Genomic DNA, 20,099 nt, shown 5'->3' on the forward strand with positions numbered 1-20,099 from the left:
ATTACTCTGTAAGAAATGCCTTCCTTGCAGTGCCTTCAAATCCAGTTTCTGGTCCATTGGGGCTTTCATATTTCTAGATTGACTGCCTAGAAATGCTCAGCCACAGGTGTGTTCTCAGGCTATCTCTATGCGGTGCAGCAACAGGTATCTCCAAAACGAGGGGATGCTGCAGGCTGTGGCAGTGAAACAGAGTGGAAGAGCTAGGTAGAAAGATGTTAACAAATGTCTTCGAGCAGGGAAAGTATCACTTGATTTTTCTGTTTATAACTAGATTAGGTATAACTGAATCTTGTAAGTATGGGAGCGTAAGACTGTGACAGATAACAGAATTCAGAGCCCCTGGCTACTAACCCTGTTTTTGCCATGAACTCATATATGACCTCAGACAACATATGCAATCTCTGAGGACCTCAGTTTTCTGGTCTGAAAATGCAGGGAGGGGTGTAGGAGGAGGAGGAGAAGGTACTAGATGGTCCCCAAAGCCCCATGAGGATATAGAACAAAATAATGGGCTTTAGCATCAATCAGATACAAACTCCAGTCATGTCCCTTAGTGTGTGACACTGGGTGTTGCTGAGCACATTTTAAGCCCCCCTGATAGTTTGCTGCTATCATTCCAACACAACTCTTCAGGGACTGCCCAAGAGCCAGCTTGTTTTATCCTTTTGAGAGAGAAACCTCTGTGCATGATTCTTAACCAGGCTATACGTTAAGCCTCCCTGAGTCTGGCATTTGTGTCTAATGGTAAGCATAAAGCTCACTACCTCACTGGACCATTGGATAATTAAATGATGTCTCCAGTATCAATTCTTGACCCTCAAGAAGCACAACTGTCCCTCTCTCCGTGTTTCAGTGACCCACTGCTGGAACCTAATATGCCCAGTTAGCTCAGGAGACGAGCCTGCCCTCATGTGTCCCAGCATAGAAATCTGCTGACTCAAGGATCTAACTGTTGACACCCCAAATTAACAGCATTAACTTGGAAGGAAGGGAGAAAGGGAGAAAGGCAGGGGAAGGGAGGAAATAAGCTAGTGGGAGGGCAGTTAAGAGAAACTTCCTTAGATTTGGTTTTTGTCCTCTCACTCCTTCAACAGGACAAAGACCCAGGCAAGTTCGGGGCATAGAAAACAGTTCTCCTCTCCTTTTCTCAACTAGAAGCATCTATCTAGCCGCAGTCTTGTAACAGACACATCATCTGATATTTGTGAAAAGCTTTCAACATTTTCTGTCACATTTTTCCCTGATTTCATCCTCACAAGGACCCTGCAGGTCCTATTTTTTCCCCCATCCAACAGAAATGTCTGTGACTTGTCAAAGATAATTAAACCAGCCTGTGACAGCGGAAAGATGCAAACCTTCTGTCATTCACTCCAGATTCCTTTCTGTTAAGCCAGGAAAGGAATTTCTGTTAAGCCACGATGACTTTATGTCTATCTGTCCTCACTAGGAGGAGTCCAGAGTGGAAAGAATGGCTCAGTGGTTGGAAACCCACTCCCCAAAAGTCAGGTTCCTATAATCTGGCCCCTACATTCTGCTTCTTTCTTCCTTCTTTCTTTTCTTCCTTCCTTCTTTATTTGGAGGCAGGTACACAGAATTGGGTTAATCATAACTCCCGTTTTGTGGTGCACCCTCATTTCAGTTAGGATAAGGCCCCTCATTTGTGGTATCTTACTTTATTATTGTTTCAGCTTCACCCTCCATTCATAATCCCATTTCCCTCCCCCACTCTAACAACAAACACTCTTTCCAACCCACTTTTCATACATTTACTTAGAGATAGGTGTGTGACTAAAACACATGGCATGTTTTGGTTTTGGGTTTTAATTTAAATAAAAGGGATTTCCTGTAAGTGTCATCCTGTTTTTGAGTTTTTATTCAATATCGTGTTTTTGAAATCTCTGTTGCCAAATACAAATCTAAATCATTATTTTTGACTGATGCTGAGAATCTAATCTCATATTTTGTTTACCTATTGTCTTGGAAATCAATGATCATTTAGTTTGCTTCTAATTCTTTGCTGCCACAAATCACTGGGCTGAACACTCTCATAGATACTTCCCTGGGTTCTTCTCTGGGGTATATTCCTAAGAGCAGAAGTGCAAATCATAGAGTATAGGCATGCTTAATTTCACTCACGACATCAGCTAGGTGGTGTTCTGGACTAGCTACACAAGTTTACACTAACCCCAGGAGGGCATGAAAATCTCAGTTTCCCCACATCCTCACCAGCACTTGATATTATCTGACTTTCTGATTTTGCCAAATGACAAGTGTAAAGTTGTCATTTGAATTTGCATTTCCATAATTATTGGTGAAATGTAGCATCTCTTCAAGTATTTATTAGCCATCAGGATTTCCCTTCCTGCCAATGGCCTAGTCACATCTTCCCCTATTTTTTTCTATTGAATTTCCTATCTTTTTCTTGTTGATTTGTAGGAATTATTTTTCTAGTCTGGACATCCGTCTCTTTCATTTTAGATCTTGCTATTACACACTTTCTTGCTACTATAGTTTCTATTTCTACAAAAGTCAAGACAAAACGTTTTGCTAGGAAAGTGAGCTAGAATGGGGCTTTGTCTAGCCAAAAAACAGTTCCTCCCCAACGCATTCCATTGTCTAGTAATTTAATATCTGCAAAGTCATGATCTTCCAAAGAACCTAGTGGTCTTCATGTGAAACTAATTTCCTATGTTTTATCTTTTCACAAGTGTCAGTGCTATTACAGGAATCCGTACCAAAATCCCAGACATCGCTGAGCTCATCACCTATTGACTGATGTTTCTGCCTTTCCCGTAAGGAAGGCTGGGCCTGAGGTTTGCGGGTTCCGGGAGTATTCATGTGTCTCTTCCCAGAGCATAGACCAAATCCTGTTGCACAAGGGAAGCAAACACGTTCTAATCACTTCCTATTCATGTAATTGGTGAAGGAGGAGTTCGTCGCCCTAAATAGTACAAGATGGCTACACACATGACACCTGACGGACAGATGAACTTGGCAGCAGCTTATTAGTCATATAGTCACAGCGCGAGGGACCAAGTAGACTGCATGCCATGCAGGACCACACAGGATGGCACTCAGCAGCAGGGGCTGCAGGAGGCAGGCTTTGTAGTGACAGGAGGGTGGGTGAACTTTGGTTCCTGTGGGAGGATGTGATTTATTTGTGAGTAACTCTGGGCTGGCAGGAAGGTGAGGCCCCGTAGCCTTGTGGGCTGCAGCAGGTTTGGCTGATGCAGGAACGAGCCAGGTGGAGAACCTTTCCCACTAAGCTGGGGGCATATCTGGCAAGAGCAGGGCAACCCAGGGCTGGGCCTTGGTGTCTGGTGAGACTCAAAGATATCAACTCAGCACTTAAAGTTTAGGTCTTACAATATATAATACCTACAGTTTCATAACCAGAAGTCCCTTGCCTCTGCTAACCATGCTTACCTCATTTTAAATGTAAGGTAAAAAAATTTAACTCTCACAGTCGGAAATATGAGACCTATAACTGGATAGCACTACAGGCCAGCTATGCCTTCCCAGAGGAAAACTGTGAGAGGTCAAAATACTCATTCTTTTGGAATCATCTGGTTACGCTGGCAGAAGCTGCTTACTAGTCACAATGCTTTTGTTTTGTTATCCACCCTCCAAACACCAAGAAACTCAGCCAGTCCTGGGGCCCTGGATCATTTAGATATTTTGACTCCCATCTTTAGGCAGGGCAGGGCCATAGAAACATAAATGTTACTTAACAGTGAATTTCATAGGAAACAGAGAATCGAATTCTTTTGGCTAGTAAGTGTCCTTCTCATTTCACTTTGATTAAAAGAACTAGAGTAGGCCAGAGAAGGAATAATCCCGTGGTACACAGAATAGTAGCCTGCGAGAGTATTACCTCACGTGGCAAAAGGGATTTTATAGACGAATGAAGTTAAGGATCTTGAGAGATTACAGTGGGTTATCTGGGTAGGCCCAATTCAATCACGTGAGACCTTAAAAAGCAGAGGATCTTTCCAGAAGGAGATGTGACTATGGAAGAATGGTCAGAGGGAGACGCAATTTTGCTGGCTTTGAAGATGGAGGAAGAGGGCTGGGAGCCAATGAATGTAGGTGGCCTCCAGAAGCTGAAAAAGGCAGGAAATGGCTTCTCCCCTGGAGCCTCCAGAAAGAATGCGGTCCTGATGACACCTTGATTTTAGCCCAGGGAGACTCATGTCAGACTTCCCACCTACAGAACTGTAACAACTAGGTAATAAATGTGTGTTGTGTTCAGCCACTAAGTTTATGGTAATTTGTTACAGCAGCAATAGAAACTAATATACGTCTCTAACTTAGGCAAGTCTGAAAATAAAAGGCATCTAGGCACTCCCAGAACAGAACATGAAAAGTCAAAGATAAAAATCTTTCCATTTCCTTATGACTTCCCCTTTTCTATCACCATCCTCCCATTGTCACACCTCACTCAGCCGCTCACAGTGGTGGCAGCTCCAGCTCATCTCTCCTTTGGTTCCAGGTTCCAGGACCCACCAGACCTGCCCACGCTTTCTGTATTCCTGTCTTTGCCATTCCACTGGCTTGTGCTAAGGCGATTTTGCAGTCCCCTCTGTTATGTCTCTGCTCTTAGGTTTGTCCCCTTCTGCACCATAATAATTTTAACCATCTCTCTCTCTTTAGTAGACTGGGCTAAGTTTGTCTTGGTAAGTTATTGGGAGGAGATTTCCAGAACTGGGAGTGGAAATTTGCAATTTCAAAATGACAGTCAGTGCACTAATCTTTTTACCAGCCCTGTCAAAGCCTTTCCCTCTTCCCCTGATCTTATAAATGTTGGTATATATTAAGAAATAAATAGTAAACATTTAATTATAAAGCTCAAACTCTAAAAACCATCCATCTGGCAGAATACAATTATGTTTGTCATTTAAGTAGTTATAATACCAGAATCAGGTAAATACACTCCAAATAAAGTGGATTGTTTGTTATGTCTTAGGGCAGAGTCCCATATCTGCTGTGACATGATAGGAGAAAGGGAAAATTTCGGCTAGACAGTGCAGCAGCTCATAAATCCAATTAATCCCACTGAACCAAGAGTTTTGAGCCAGAGATGACTGAAAACATAACCCTGGAATTAGTAAAAATCCTGACAAGCACAGGAAACTTTCCATGAGGGTCAAGGTGACTCTAGCTGCCCCGGTGACATTTGGGTACATGTACACAATACATTGGTTACTTTGTACTATATAACATAGCATGCTCTGAATAGCTTTCTGCAGGGATGTCTATATCACTCTGTGTGTGTGTGTGTGTGTGTGTGTGTGTGTGTGTGTGTGTGTGTGTGTGTGTGGAATATAGGTTTCTATAATGTGTTACTTATTAGTTCTGTTGCTGTGTTTGGATATTCTCTTGCCTGCTATTGTAGAAGAGCATCTGATATAGTCAGATAAACCTGGCACAATCTTTATTTGTATGATGATAGGCTGTAGTTTAGTAGTTTTCAAATGAATTCCAAAAAAAACCCTGAGTTCCTACAGAGCAGGAAAAGAAGAAAAAGTGGACAGAATTTAGTGGACAACTTTAATCAACTTTGAACTGTTTGTGATTTAGTCTGGGCATATTTCATTTTATAAAACAAAAACCGAAAGAGATCAGCTGTCTTACAAAAAAGTCTTATTAAAGTCACTGGACTAGGTGATCAATAACGTTTCTCATCCATGATGTTAGAGATGTGAGCCATTTTGGTTGATTATGACAGTTTTTTTATTATTTATTTTTGCATATTTCATTTCTCATGGAGACAATCTTTGCTTTTGCAGAGACTATTCTGGGTTCCCTAGATTTCCTTGTTATTCAGAATGTTCAGTTTATTATTACAAACAAAATGACAAATTCTGAACAAGATCTTCTTAGGAAAAACGGAGCATAAATTTGATGAGTATATTTAATAATAGTATTGACGTGAAATATTTTAATGCATTTATGAAAACATATATTAAAGTATTAGTTGCAAATATCTTTTTCTCTTAGAATATAATTGCCACTTATGACAAAGTGTGTGCCATATACTACGATTACTAATAATACAACTTTGCAACCTCTATTCCCTCCTGCTCCCCTACTCCCCAACGTACACACACACCCCCACCACCTCCATTAACAGTATTATTCTTTCTGGGTCTTCTGTCTTCCAAGCATCTGCTCTCTCTTTTCAAGCATTCCCAAGTCTAAGACAAGAACTTGGTAAACTTGGGGGTGGCCTCACTTTCCTGAAAGTGCCACATCTCCATTTTTATACCTTTTTTCCTATTTCTGTAGGACCTCCTTCCCCCAGGGAACCCAATGCTTTAAACGTTACCTCCGCTTTTCCCTTACCAAACCTGGTCTCAGGAAAAGATAGATAAACTCCCTCCAAGTTTACATTGGCAACGAGGCCAAATGTTTCCTTCCTCCCAGGGATGGGCCCCCTTTCAACAGGGGCTTCAGACCAATGAGTGCCATCTGTATGGGCTGTCTCTAGAGGTAGGGAGTTCCTGGTCACTGCGTGTTTTTGCCACTGGTGCCAGCTCACTAGCTCTTGACAAAATGCAAAGGAAGAGTTAACACCTAGGATGGTGAGGTAGATGAGGCATTGTTGGAGGCTTTTTCCAAACCTGGGATTCAATGGCACTAGGATGGAGCAGAAATAGGGTACGTTCTGAGGGTAGAAGGAGGGACACGAGACAGCTGAGGTGAGTTTTAATCGATTTTTAAAAGATTAATAGGAAAAATTTCAAATTCCAGGGGAAATTGGGCCTACCAATTCCCAGCTGAGAGCCCTGGGCAGAAGAGAGCAAAATCTGCCCCTCCACCACCTGACAATAGGGGCCTCTGACTTCATCTTTTCTCCATTTCACAGTTTTACCCAGAGATAAACCAAGGTTTCAGACCCTTTGATACCATGTGGGATATTTTATTTTTTGTTTTTTAAAACCAATAAGAAAAGCAAAGGATAAAAATGCTGTGTATGAGTTTTCATTGACTTAGGAAGGTACAAGATTAGGCAATACTAGCTCCTACTTAAGACATTCCTTAAATTCATTAGTTAGATTGGTATTTTTTTGGCTCCTGCCATGTGCCAAGGCCTGTGATACGTTTATGCACAAGTGGATATGGCTTCTCCCACCTGTGAGCTTATAGGCTCGCAGACAAAACAGACTATTAAACATGAATTTATAATAATATGAATGAGCGTTATGTTAGAGGTGTTCGAGGGACATACATGTAGCATCACACCTTCCTTAATGTGGAAGATGAGTAAGTTTCCTGGAGAAAGGGATGTTTACACCCATGTCAGAGTATGTGGGAATGGAGGCAAGAATGATTCAGACAGAACAACATGTAAAAGACCCAGATGGGAGAGAGTGTGTGGCCCTTTCAGGAAGCAAAAACAAATTCATCGTGATGAGACTATAAACGGCAAGAGACAGACCAGAGCTGTAGGTAGGGGCCACTCATGGACGGGCTTATAAGCCACATTATGAAATGTGAGGCTTATAATAGCAGCAGAAAACTGCTAGAGGGTGTTTAGGTAAGAATTTGATATAATAATATAATTTATATTAGAGTCACTTTGACGACAACATGAATAAAAGATGAAAGAATAGCAAACAAGAAGGAAAGAAGGCAAGAAGGGTAAATGCAGTGAGTTGGGAAGAGTGGGTGATCTTTAGGAAGCAGACTTAACAAGACTTGATGAATTAGATGGCGGGAGGGTTAGGGAGGGAGCCACAGTGAAAGATGGGTTTCTGACTTTGACAACTGCATTCAGGATAGAGCCATTTTTCAAAGAGGGGGACACTAGAGGGGTTTGGCCCATGTTCACTAGGGCTGGAACAGTAAGTTCAGTTTTGGACATACCAAAATTGGGCTATGTCCTCTCAATAGAGAAGACTTCTGAGTGCTGAAAAGTTGATCTAGAAATCAAGAAGAAGGTCTTTGTTAGTCTCTGAGGACATCCCTCAGATTATCAAAATACAAGGTTGAGGGAATACAAGTAGCCAGAGATAAAATTGTCCATTCAGTTTCTCCAAAATGGTCTACCAAAGGAAAGCTATACTCTTGCTGTCTTTACATGGACTGCATGTCTTGTTCCTTGTGATGTCACTCATGTAGCAAGGCCACATCCTGCACACCAAGGGTGGGAGGACACCAGAAAAGGGCAAAGCTCAGCTGGGTTTTAAACTCAGTGGGAGGACTTGGGCAGAGCACTTGTGACTGCTGGGAAGTAGCCTGAATCCACCCACTCATTTCACAATACACCCCCCCCCCCAAGTCTGAGTGTGTGCACCTGGACACCACAGTTTCCTGCCTTTAGCAATGACTCCAGCACTCAGATTGATCACTTAGTACTGTGTCTTTCTAAGCCTTAGTAAAGTGGAGGGAGCAGTACCTGCTCCACAGATTGTGTGAGGAGTAAGAGGCAATGCAAAATGAGCGCCAGGCATAGCGTTTGACACATAGTAAGTCCTCAATAAACGTGGGGTGGTGGCAGCAGTGACAGTGGTGGTCATACTGATGACTCATAGGTATTACGATCCTGAAACTCCTAAGTCATTAAATCATCTAATTCTCGTGTGCTTTTTTTAAAATTCATGCCAAGTATCATTAACTGTATTCTGAGCATTTAAAAATTGATAATCGATACATGTTCATCAATGCAGCAGAGAAGCCATTCAATATCTAACTATTCCATGTAGACAGCATCCAGGGGCTAATTTTCTTGATTAGTATTTTGTATTTCTTTGTTTTATAAAAACTTTTAAAGGATTTAACGAATTTTGCTCATTTTAGCACATTAATGAAACAGATGAAGTTTAACTTTTGATATAGCTTGATCGTCTTGAAACAAACTTTCAACATTAGAGAGACTATGCCCATTTAAAAAAATGTAATGCATGATATGGAAATTTAATATGGAGGTAGAGGTTAAGAGAAATTTTTGTCTTTCATATACAAAATTTTCAGCCATGAGGTTTTATTCACTTCGTATCTCCAGTTTCTTAACACAGATCTCCACAAACATTTTTTGAAAGCTAGAAAGGTGAGAAGTAGAGTGAGATCCAAGCTGTTAAGATCAAATGTCTGTTGAGAGACTAAACTCATTAGGGATCCCACTAGAAAGAATCATTTCATAACGTAACTAGGAAAACTGAAATTATGCATCAATGATCTAACACGGTTCTTCAAAGCACAATCCCTGCCCACACCATCCACGTCACCCGGGAACATTTTAGAAATGCAAATTCTGAGGCTCCATCTAAGACTCACTGAATCAGAAACTTGGGTTGAAGCTAAGTGATTTTAACAAACTCTCCAGGTAATCGTAATCACACTCAGGTTTGGAAACCATTGAGGAGGAAGGCACCAAATGAGTCCATAGACTTTGAAGAGCTGCTGGTTATTTAAAATGGCAAATACTAGGCAGACGTGTAGGTCTTAGTCAACATACAAGCACCTCTGCTCCCAGAATTCTGCATCCACCTGGCACACTTCTCGCCATTTACATTAACTGCAGGTTCCTTATAGGCTTCTGAGTTTCCACTTCCGGTTATTTGCCCCACAAAGAGATTTGAAGAGGAATACTGTTATAGAACAAAGTGGAAAGAAATTGAGTTAATCTATGAACTTCTTGAGGGCAGAGACAAATATTCATTACTGGAGTGCCTGGCACATAGAAGGAACTCAATACCCTTTTGTCAAACGAACCTGTGGGAAAGGCTGATCCAGCTGGTCCCTCAAGATGGTCTAAGTGGGAACTTGATGACGAAGACCTAAGATTGAGTCCAAGTTCCAGCCCTTGCAGTTGTGCAACCTTGTATTAATTCCTTAGTCCTTCTGAGTTTTATTTTCCTTATATGCACAATAGAGATGATAACAGGCTGCATCCCATTGAGCCATTCTGAGGATTAAAAGAAAAACAGATATGTAAAGGACGTAACAACGTGCCTGCGACACAGGAAGTTGTCAATGTTAGTTTTATGGTTATTTTTATCATTTTTGTTGTTAATACAGGAGAACTACTGTAAAGGAGTTGATGCTCAGGAGTAAAGCCCCATCTTGTTCAATCTACAGGATAGGGACTTAAGCCTCCCCCATACGGCAACCTGCTTTCCCTGAAAAGAAACATAGGAACCTGTCCTTTATTGAAGTCCTTTCTAGAAGGCAGAGAATTAGGATCCGAGAATCGTAATTCTATTATTACGTATGGCTCTTATTATTGTATGGCTCTTGAGTTGTAGGCAAGTTTCAGTTGGCTAACAAGGTCAAGTGTTTTACGTGTATAGAGGCATCTCTGCCAAAGTACAGACTCGTCCACTTCTTGTGATGTTTTCAATCCTTAGTGCTCATAGTAGAAAAGGAAAACGGGAAGGACGGAATGGGAGGGAGGGAGGAGAGGAAGAAATAAAAATCTTCCTGAAATTCTAACTTAAAAGACAAGTCTAGTGGTTAGTAATTATGTTAGAGGAATGCTAGCTTACGATTCTAGCAGCTTAACTATGCATCTCTTGGTATATCTCCATACAATCACCATACAAACCTAATCAGAAATTTGAAGCACTGATTTTTTTTTTTAAATGCCTGCGTCCCACCTCCAGAGAGTCTCTTGAATTGGCCCAAAGGACAGCTTGGGAAAGGTGGTAAGACCAGTCTTCCTCTTTTTGAAGGAACCCATGCAGTCATGTGTGACGGAAGTTGCTGGCTGATCAAATTGGGCTGGACCTGAACACGTCTGTAGCAGAAGGCTTCTAACAGGCTCAAAAAAGAATGGGTGTACAACAACAGCGTGTCTTCGTGCGTTCTCCAGCCTGTGTGCTTTATGTATGCCTTATTTTCAATTTCTTAACTACTTTCATGTTCTGTAAGGTTGTAAACAGACTTTGGCAGGATGATTGAGGCAGGAAAATTCTATAAGGAAGCAGAAGTCAGTTTGCAACGGAATGTTCTCGCTGACCTCTAGGGGGAGCTCAACGCTCCTTCTCCCAAGCTCTCTTCTTTCCAGTCCACAGGGAGAAGCGCTGTTTAGGTTTAAGTTTAGGATTTCAGCGGCTATTTGATATTGGACGGTACCCCATTGCCAAGTTCACAGTTGTTATAATGTGGGTGTGGCCTATTTTGGCTTCTCTTCTTTGGAACCTGAGAGGTAAAGAGGGTAAGGTCTACATTTGGGTTTTTGTTTAGGAGACAGAAAAAGGTTATACCGTTGGCTAATTAGGTACCTATTAGCAGAGTAAAAAGTTCTTCGAGGGGTCGGTTGAAACTTCTTGGAGTTCTGCGTTAGGCATAGGCGCTAACCTAAGGTTATTTACCTGGTTTTACTTCCCCTTCATCGTCTGTCTCCCCTCATCCTCCCACTGTTCCCCCAACCCCACTAAAGAACCTCACAATGGCGGGAGGGTTGGTGCAGGTCAGGATTCAGACAGGGCCCTGACAACACATTTTAATAGCATCCCTGTTTTTACTTGGATGTTATTTAAAGAAGGCAAGAAAGAAGAGAAATTGGGAAGAGAGGATCGTTATTGAAGAGATAAAGGACTTCAGTCAAGAATACCAGAACTGAACTTAGTTGAAATAATAGAAAGATAAGGTGCCTGCCTTGGCCTCCATTGTCCCTCAATATTCCTATGAAGACCCAAGAAACACACAAACAGAAAAATGTCGGCAATATAGACCGTGGCATCAAAAATTTACCAGATTCTGAGAAAAATTATCACCAACCATTGTCTTAGTCTGCAGTGACTTCTTTTTTTTTTTTTTTTTTTAATTTATTGGGGTAACAATCGTTAGTAAAATTACATAGATTTCAGGTGTACAATTCTGTATTACATCATCTATAAATCCCATTGTGTGTTCACCACCCAGAGTCAGTTCTCCTTCCGACACCATATATTTGATCCCCCTTACCCTCATCTCCCACCCCCCCGCCCCCTGCAGTGACTTCTGACATCAACTTCACAGTCCGAAGGTCACGGTCCTTCACACGCCTGCCCTCATTTCAGACACCAGCTCCAAGTGCAGTGGTCCCCAGGCCGACCTCACTTCTGACCACTGTCTGCAAACTAGGGGATTCCCACTACCCGCTCAGGTTTGATAATTCATCAAAACAATTCACAGAACTGAGAAAACCATTATGTTTATGATTGAAGTATTGTTGCAGCAAAGGGATACAAATCGAAACCAGCCAAAGGGAAAGACGCATAAGGTGAGGTCTGGGAGAGTTCCACCTATTGAATCAAGGTTCATTGCCCTCCTCCCACACCATGGGTGACACACCATGGGTGACAATACACAGAGCACTGCCACCTCGAGAAGCACACCCAGTCTTCAGTGTCCAGAGTTTTGTTGGGATTCCATTATATTGGCATCGTTGCTGGAATTGTGGGTTGAACTCAATTTCCAGCCCCACCCTCCCCCTCTGGAGGTCTAGCTAATATCACTGTGGCTCAAAGCCCCCACCTTCTAATCACATAGTTGTCCTGTTAAACATGGCCAGCCTCTCACCCTGAGTCATCTTATTGGTATTAACTATCAAAGGGTCCACCAAAACCCTGTTGAATTATCAGCCAGCCAAGAATAACAAAATTACTCTCCCACCACTCAGAAAATTCCAAAAATCGAGAAGCTGTCTCCTACAAACCAGGGACAAAGGCCAGCCAAATTCTTTATTATACAGCCAACACCCTGTCCTCTGGCCATGGTTCTTTTCATATGCCTCGCATTGGTGGGGGGAGGGGTAGTTATAGGAAGCTTTTGACTCAATGTCACAAGGCATTTGACCAGCAATATCAGTATTATCATCTTGCCTACAATGCAAGTATTACACCATAACATGGTAGAAAAATAAGAGTAAAAAGATCCTGGCACATTCCTAGAGTCCCACTCAGGAATTCCTAATTTGACCAGTCCGTCCTCAATTATGCCAGGCCATCATCATATCGTATGGCCAAAATGTCTTGCCCGACATGGCCACTCACGTTTTCAGGCCTCCATTTGATCTTTTCAGGTTCAAAACCCAGGAGTAGTCTCAGCAACATAGCAGCACCTTTTCAGAAACCTGTTGTAACTGAGCTTAAAGACGATATAACCTCTGGTTCCCAGCCTTTTTCCAAGCGTTAATGTAACTTAGAATTCTCTCCTTGTGAAAGCCACTTAGTCATTCCTTTTCCCTCAGCCATTATTCCTCCTTCTCTAAACTCCTCCAAATTGTCGGACCTTTGGAAGGGATGTTAGGTTGGGCTACTGCTGGTCTAGATTGCCAGAAGCAATGCTAGTTTAATAGTGACCTCCTCCAATCTATTCCTATTCATATAGGGTAAAATTACTTAGTGAAGAACTAATGGGCTATTTCTACCACTAGGCAGTTCAGCTGTATTAATTATCACCACTAATTTTACCAGATGAAGTGAAAGCACAATCTACCCCACCAAGCCCTTAGGAAGTCTGACCTAAAGGTTTCAAGACATGGTAACAGTTTCTGGATTAGGAATCATCTATTTCCAACACTTGCCGTTGCCACCATCATTCTAGGACCACTGCATCAGTAGGAAGAAGGAAAGTTCAAGTAATGTCAGTGAGAAAGATAAAATACCATCATTGTTATATTAGCATACACCCCCACTTCCTCTCCCCCCAGATACACCAGAAAGGCAAAGGAATCTGTTTAGTGGGAACCCTCTCTGGGCCTCCCTCCTTGTGCAGCTTTGTCAGCCAGCCCTGCCTGCCTGTATCTGCTTCCATTCTAGACAACCCATGTTTCAAGCGTCCATCCCAATTGTCTTTCACATTATTACTCTGAGGACATCTCTGTGCCTGTGGTTGGACATTACAGACTAGAATGTGTTCCTTAGTCCAAAGAATTGTGACTCAGCCATCCAAACTGGTGCAATATCTTCTGGTCCTTTTGTAGTGTTTTTAGCACTTGCATCTACCGTTAGTTATGCAAAACCCAGTTGAGAGTCCGTGTCTATTCCAGTTTGGACTCATTTGTAGTTTCCAGAGGCTGCTGGCATCAGTCCAACTTGCCAGTTATGTGCAGGACCTTCTTCACGGAGTCTACCTCTTAGCCATCTGCGATCTCTTTTTTGGCATATGGAGCAGTTCTGTGGTATAAGCAGTGACCAGAAGAATTCCGTAATACAGTGGAGATCGTTTATACAAAGATATGTTACTGGAGGACTGCAAGGAGTTACTCTGAGCAGGGGGCCGCTTTTCCCTGAGGGCTACCTTTGACATCTTTGAAACCACCTGAGAAGCGGCCAGACCCTCTCACCATGGATTGTGCTCCATAAACAGCTATCGATTGACCAACAAATAGTTGTATGGTTTGTGAGTGGCAGTTCCAGGGTAAACGGACAACATTCTGCTTGCAAGGCCACCAGTCTGATGAAAAAAAGTAAAACGAAATCTGAAGAGCAGAATGAATTGCATGTCATGTGCCCCCCTATGTTTCGGGATTTTACTGCCTCGTGAGCAGTGACCTGTGTCCTGGCTACATGATCAGGCAGAAAGGCAATGGCAAAGTTGAGTGCTAAGGGATGTTCATATGCTTCCAGGACTGGAAGGTGATAGAATCAATGCGTGGGCTTCCTCGTGCCCTCACTTGAGGTGGCCACCTGAGTCCATGACATGAGTGGAACTTGGGGGACGGCAGCAATGCAGAGATGGGCTGAATTTAGACATATTCTTCTTACACTCTCTGAGACACAAACGCCAGTGAGACCTGTTCTGCGGTAATAGTAAGTAGTGTCATTTCCCATTTCCACACCTTAATTCCTGGATTATAAAGGCTGGCTATGGGAGAAACCACACCTTATATTGGACACTGATTCAGAGCATATAGTATATAGTCTTCTGGAGAACCTTGCTCCAGCCAGCCAAGTACTGGCTAACACTGCAACTGGTTCTTTGAAAGGCATGTGATTCTATCAAGCCAGCTACTCTAAGATGGTGGGAAACATGGGAAGATGAGTGAATTCCATGAGCTTGGGCCCATTCCCATACTTCGTTTGATGTGAAATGAGCTCCTTGATCAGACAAAGTGCCATGTGGAATACCATAACAGAGCAGAGGATAAGGCATTCCGGAAGTCCACGGATGGTAATTTAGGCAGAGTCATTTCATGCAGGGACAGCAAACATATCCAGAGTATGTGTCTCTTCTAGTAAAGACAAAACACTACCCTTACATAACGGGAGAGGTCCAGCATTATCAAGCTGCCACCAGGGAGCTAGTTGACCACCCTGGGGAAGGGTGCCATAGTGGGGACTCAGTAGTGACCACTGCATTCAGCAGCAGCCATCGCCAGGCCAGCTTCGGTACCTGAGGTCCATGTGGCTGAGCCCACGCATCACCTCCATCTCTGCCACTATGGCAACTTTATTCCTGAGCCAATTGGGCAATGACAGGGGTGGCTGGGGAAAGAGGCTGTGACCCACTCTTTGACCCACTCTTTGGTGGTAGATACAACCCATCCTCTCCACTTGGTTATTAAAATCCCCCTCTGCTGAGATTCCCTGTGAAGACATTCACATGGGACACACATATCTTCATGTGTTTTGCCATTTAGAGAGGTCTATTCACATACCTTCTCCTAAATTTCCTTGTCACAAGTTTTTTAATTATGTTCCGTCCAAGTCTCTGACCATCCAGCCAAACCATCAGCATGAATCAGCATAGCATTGCATGTCTGGTCATTTCTCCTTCCATATAAAGTAAACAAACAGATGCACAACTCAAAATTCTGCGCATGGGGAGGATTTCTCTTCACCACTGTCCTTCAGGGATGCTCCGGAAGCAACTGTTTGCTCCAGCTGTCCACTGTCAGGTGGGGCCTGCGTAGCACACAGAACCACCTATAACCAGGCCTCAGTCTTCTCTTCCCCCGTCAGCTGCCCATAGGGAACTCCCCATGAGGCCATCGGTGCAGGCTGGGAGACAGAAGCAGTGTAGCAGGAGTGGGGACCCCGTGCATTTGGGCCACTTCCTCATGGAACTTCCTTGTGCCTTCAGGGCCTGCTCGGATCCAATCACGTATCTACCACTTGCATTTGATGACTCAGTATTGCTATGCATGCTCAGTTTGTTGGCTTGGTGGATCAGATAACACCCAGTTCGTGATGGAAGCTTAGGTCCCATGGTAACTTGATGGCCCATGGTTAAGCATTCAATTTCTACTAAGGTCCAGGAGCATGTCAAGAGCTACTTCTCAAAAGGAGTTATGCACAGAGGATGGTAGAGCTTTGTTCCAATATCCTAGAGGATTGCCAAAGGACCCTGTCTGCCACTGTCACTTCAGGCATCATTGGATCTGCTGGATTCTCTGGCCCAAGTGGTAAAGCAGCTTGCACTGCAGTTGGCCCTGTCCCAGAGTCTTCTCTTGTTCCTGAGCTCCTCTCAAAACTAGAAGCCTTTCGGGTCAATGAGTAAATGGGTCAGAGCTGCACCTCCAAATGAGGACTATCCTACCTTCAAAACCCAAAGAGGCGCACTGGGCATGGTGCACCTTTTTGGATGTAGGAGGGCCAGATGAAACAAAGTATGTCTCACCTTAGAACGGATATCTTGACGTACCCTACACCACTCAACCCCTAGAATTTTCACTGAGGTCGGAGGTCCATGAACTCTTATCAGATTTATTTCCCATCCTCTGACACCCAAATGTCTTCCCAATAAATCTAGGGGAGTTACTATTTCTTGCTCACTGGGCCCAATCAGCACAATGTCATCAATGTAACAAGCCAGTGTAAAATCTTGACACTGTTGAAGGGAAAGGCATTCTAGATCCCTTTGAACTAAATTATGACATATGGCAGGAGAATTGATATACTTCTGACACTAATTGCCCCACTACCTTCCCAGTGCAGCATGAGTGACAATACACAAAGTACTGACAACCAGGGAAGCTAAGCTGAACTTTTTATTGGGGCTTCATGATGTAGGCATGGTTGATTAAATCATTGCCCATGCAATTGAGCTCAGTCTCCGGCCCCAACCCTCCCTGGCTGTCAGGATGATATAGCTGTGACTCAAAGCTCCAACTCTCTAATCACATTGTTGATCTTTGTGATGTAGTCAGCCTCCCATCCTGAGTCATTTCCTTCGCATACACTCTCAGGGCCACCATGAATAACTCAAGTAAGGCACTCTTATTACTTGAGAAGTTCTAAGGATGTAGAGCTACTTCCAGGAACCAAGAGCAAAAGCCAGGCAAATTCTTTATTTCAAGACTGTAGAGGCTACCTCCCAGGAACTAGGGACAAAGGCCAGCCAAATTATGTATTATATAGGCGTATAAATGTGAAAGAGGCTCCCCCAAACATGGAATTATACTTATTGTTCCATTCAGGAGAATGCCATAGCAGATCAAACGTGAGCCCAGATCAGCACCTTGACCTGACTCCTTGATATTAAATAGTTTCTGATAACATGATCTTTTTAGTAGAGCCATAGTATTCCAACATATGGAGGTACCAAACTTTATTTAACAATCCCCCTTCGATGGGCATCTATACTGTTTTCAGCTTTCTTCTACTTCCAATAACATCCTGATGCTTAAAGATGCATGTTATTGAACTGCTCTGTATTGGACAACACAGAAGGTTCTGGAGATACAATGATGAGCAAGGAGCACCTGCCTTTTGATGTTAGAGACTATTGTGCAAAACAAACTGAACCAAATTACAATAAAACGCAATCAAGAGAATTATGTTTCCTATAGGAGTATATGGCAGGAGCATGGAATCTAGGCCAGTGATTATCAAATTTCTTTGCTTATCTCCCCCATAAAAGAAGTTTTAAAAATTATGTTCTCTCCTCACACATATTTCAGTTGCTACATAAAATTTTTCTCGTGTTTAAATAGTTGGAAATTATATAATCCCATTTTGTTGTAAATATTAACCTTTAAAAATAACACTGCAACTCTGTGATGTTTATCCAGTGGGTAGAGTAGAAACTTGCTACTCACTGTCATCCATTGCTCAAAATATATGAGTAAGCACTTCCTCAATGGTCAGAAACTTTACATCAATTCTTTCTCCTTGAAATCGTATTTCCATTCTATTTCCCCCATAGAATTTTATCCAAAATTTTTTTATATTTGAAACACTTTTAATTATTATCCTACCATATTTCCTTTCCATAATATACATATGTTGATTGAAATTTCTTTTTATTTTATTTCTGGTAACTCTATGACTGTAACTTAAAAATTTCTTCTGAATTCAACTTCTGTAGTATACAATTGGTAAAGTAATACATAGAAACAAAATTTTATTGAAAGTGTTTTAGTGAGGTAAACAGAGCTTTAAAAAAACAGTTTGGATCAAATATATGGTGATGGAAGGAGAACTGACTCTGGGTGGTGAACACACAATGGGATTTATAGATGATGTAATACAGAATTGTACACCTGAAATCTATGTAATTTTACTAACAATTGTCACCCCAATAAATTTTTTAAAAATAAGTAAATAAATAAATAAAAAGTTTATCATTGGATGAATAATACTTTATGCTAAAATGAGACAAGATCCAGTGTCAACTTTATTCTAATTTTATTTTTTATAAACTAAACTGAAAAATCTTATTCATATAACTATATGGAAATTGGAGGAGATTTACTATAGCAATTTACTCAGTTCTTTGGACTTTTTCTGAGTTACATCTAGAAATCAGATAATAAGCTGTCATCAGAAATTATATTTAACATGCCTCACCTGACACCTCAATTTGATCCTACCGTAATTTTGTTGAAAGCAAAAAATTGGAAACCACCTAACTCGCTAAAGAATTTGTTACCCAGTACTTACTTACAGTTACTCACTTTCTCAATTTCTGGGAAGTAAACCAAAAAAAAAAAAAAAATGGCATTGACAACTGATTATTAGTTGTAGTTTGTACTCTTTCATGGAGAGATGCTTCCTTTAGTTTGAGACCTAGAGCTGGGATGGCCCTTGAGAGCTTTTCCAATGGAGGCAAGTGGCGTGGCCTTTAGATGCCAGCACTGGACCAGTCAGGGCACATAGGCTGACCCCAGGGAGGGCTGTCGCACTGGGAAGGGGGAGCCTCTGCTCCCTTTAGCAGAGGGCCATTCCCAGAGGGATTGTGAGGTGCCACCATTCCGAGTGGCCTAGGAAATCAGTACCTTGGTCCAGAAGGGAGACTAGGCCACACAGCACAGCAACTAGGTGATGGCTAATTTGATGTATGAATTTAATTGGCGGCAGGGTGCCCAGACTAAACATTATTTCTGGTTGTGTCTAGGAGGTATTTCGGATGAGATTAGCATTGGAATCCGGGGATGTAGTGAAGCAAATTGCCTTCCCCGGTGTGGGTGGGCATCATCCAATCCATGGAGAGTCTGAATCGAGCAAAAGGCACAGGAGGAGGAATTCACCCCTTTCTTCCTGCCTCACTCTTTGAACTAGGACGTCTCATGTCATCTTTTGCCCTGAGACTGGGATTTACACCATCAGCTCCCTTAGGCCTTTGCACTCGAATGAATTATATCTGGGTCTCTAGTCTGCAGGTGACTTCTCAATCTCATATGGGACTTCTCAGCCTCCACAACCTCATGAGCCAGTTCCTCATTGTGTGTGTGTGTGTGTGTGTGTGTGTGTGTGTATGAAATATTGATTCTGTTTCTCTGGAGAACCTTAATGAAGACACACTATAAATTTGCTTGTGTTATATTTATATATAAACATTTAATGTTGTGTAACTATTTAACTATTTAACTTAGTTCTATATGTAAATATACTTTCTACCAAATCTTGAAGCTGCAGATTTGACAGAGGCTATTTATGTAACACATCTGCCATATAAATGAACAAAGCAGGTCTTCCTTGCCAAATCAGTCAAATCAGACCTATTATCTGACATTATTTTTTAATAAAAAGGAAAACATATTAATACTCATCGCTGTAACAACCAGCTCCCTGATGAATTACAATTCTGAGAAAGAGAAAGAAAAAGGAGGTACTGAAACTTGCCCAAGGTTTTACTGAATGCAGTAAGGTTGACCTCCCTGGTTCTTTCTAAAATTCTGCTGTTCACACATGACGCTCCCTCAGGGTCCCTCGGGGTTACAG

The 20,099-nt window shown here is 42.2% G+C and overlaps 1 long non-coding RNA gene across 2 annotated transcripts in view; it reads left to right on the forward strand.

Moving 5' to 3' along the window:
• LOC141569361 (uncharacterized) overlaps positions 1-20,099 on the forward strand; it is a 366,511-nt gene that overhangs the window by 333,035 nt on the left and 13,377 nt on the right. The window contains exon 5 of one of the 2 annotated variants that reach the window (XR_012492903.1): positions 10,677-11,702. The exons of the other annotated variant lie outside the window; for it this stretch is intronic. This is a non-coding gene — a long non-coding RNA (uncharacterized LOC141569361). Of the gene's footprint in view, positions 1-10,676; positions 11,703-20,099 lie in introns of those variants that run through there. 2 annotated transcript variants of the gene reach the window in all.

The sequence above is a fragment of the Rhinolophus sinicus genome, linkage group LG17 (genome assembly GCF_036562045.2).
Source record: "Rhinolophus sinicus isolate RSC01 linkage group LG17, ASM3656204v1, whole genome shotgun sequence".
Taxonomy (NCBI): Eukaryota; Metazoa; Chordata; class Mammalia; order Chiroptera; family Rhinolophidae; genus Rhinolophus; species Rhinolophus sinicus.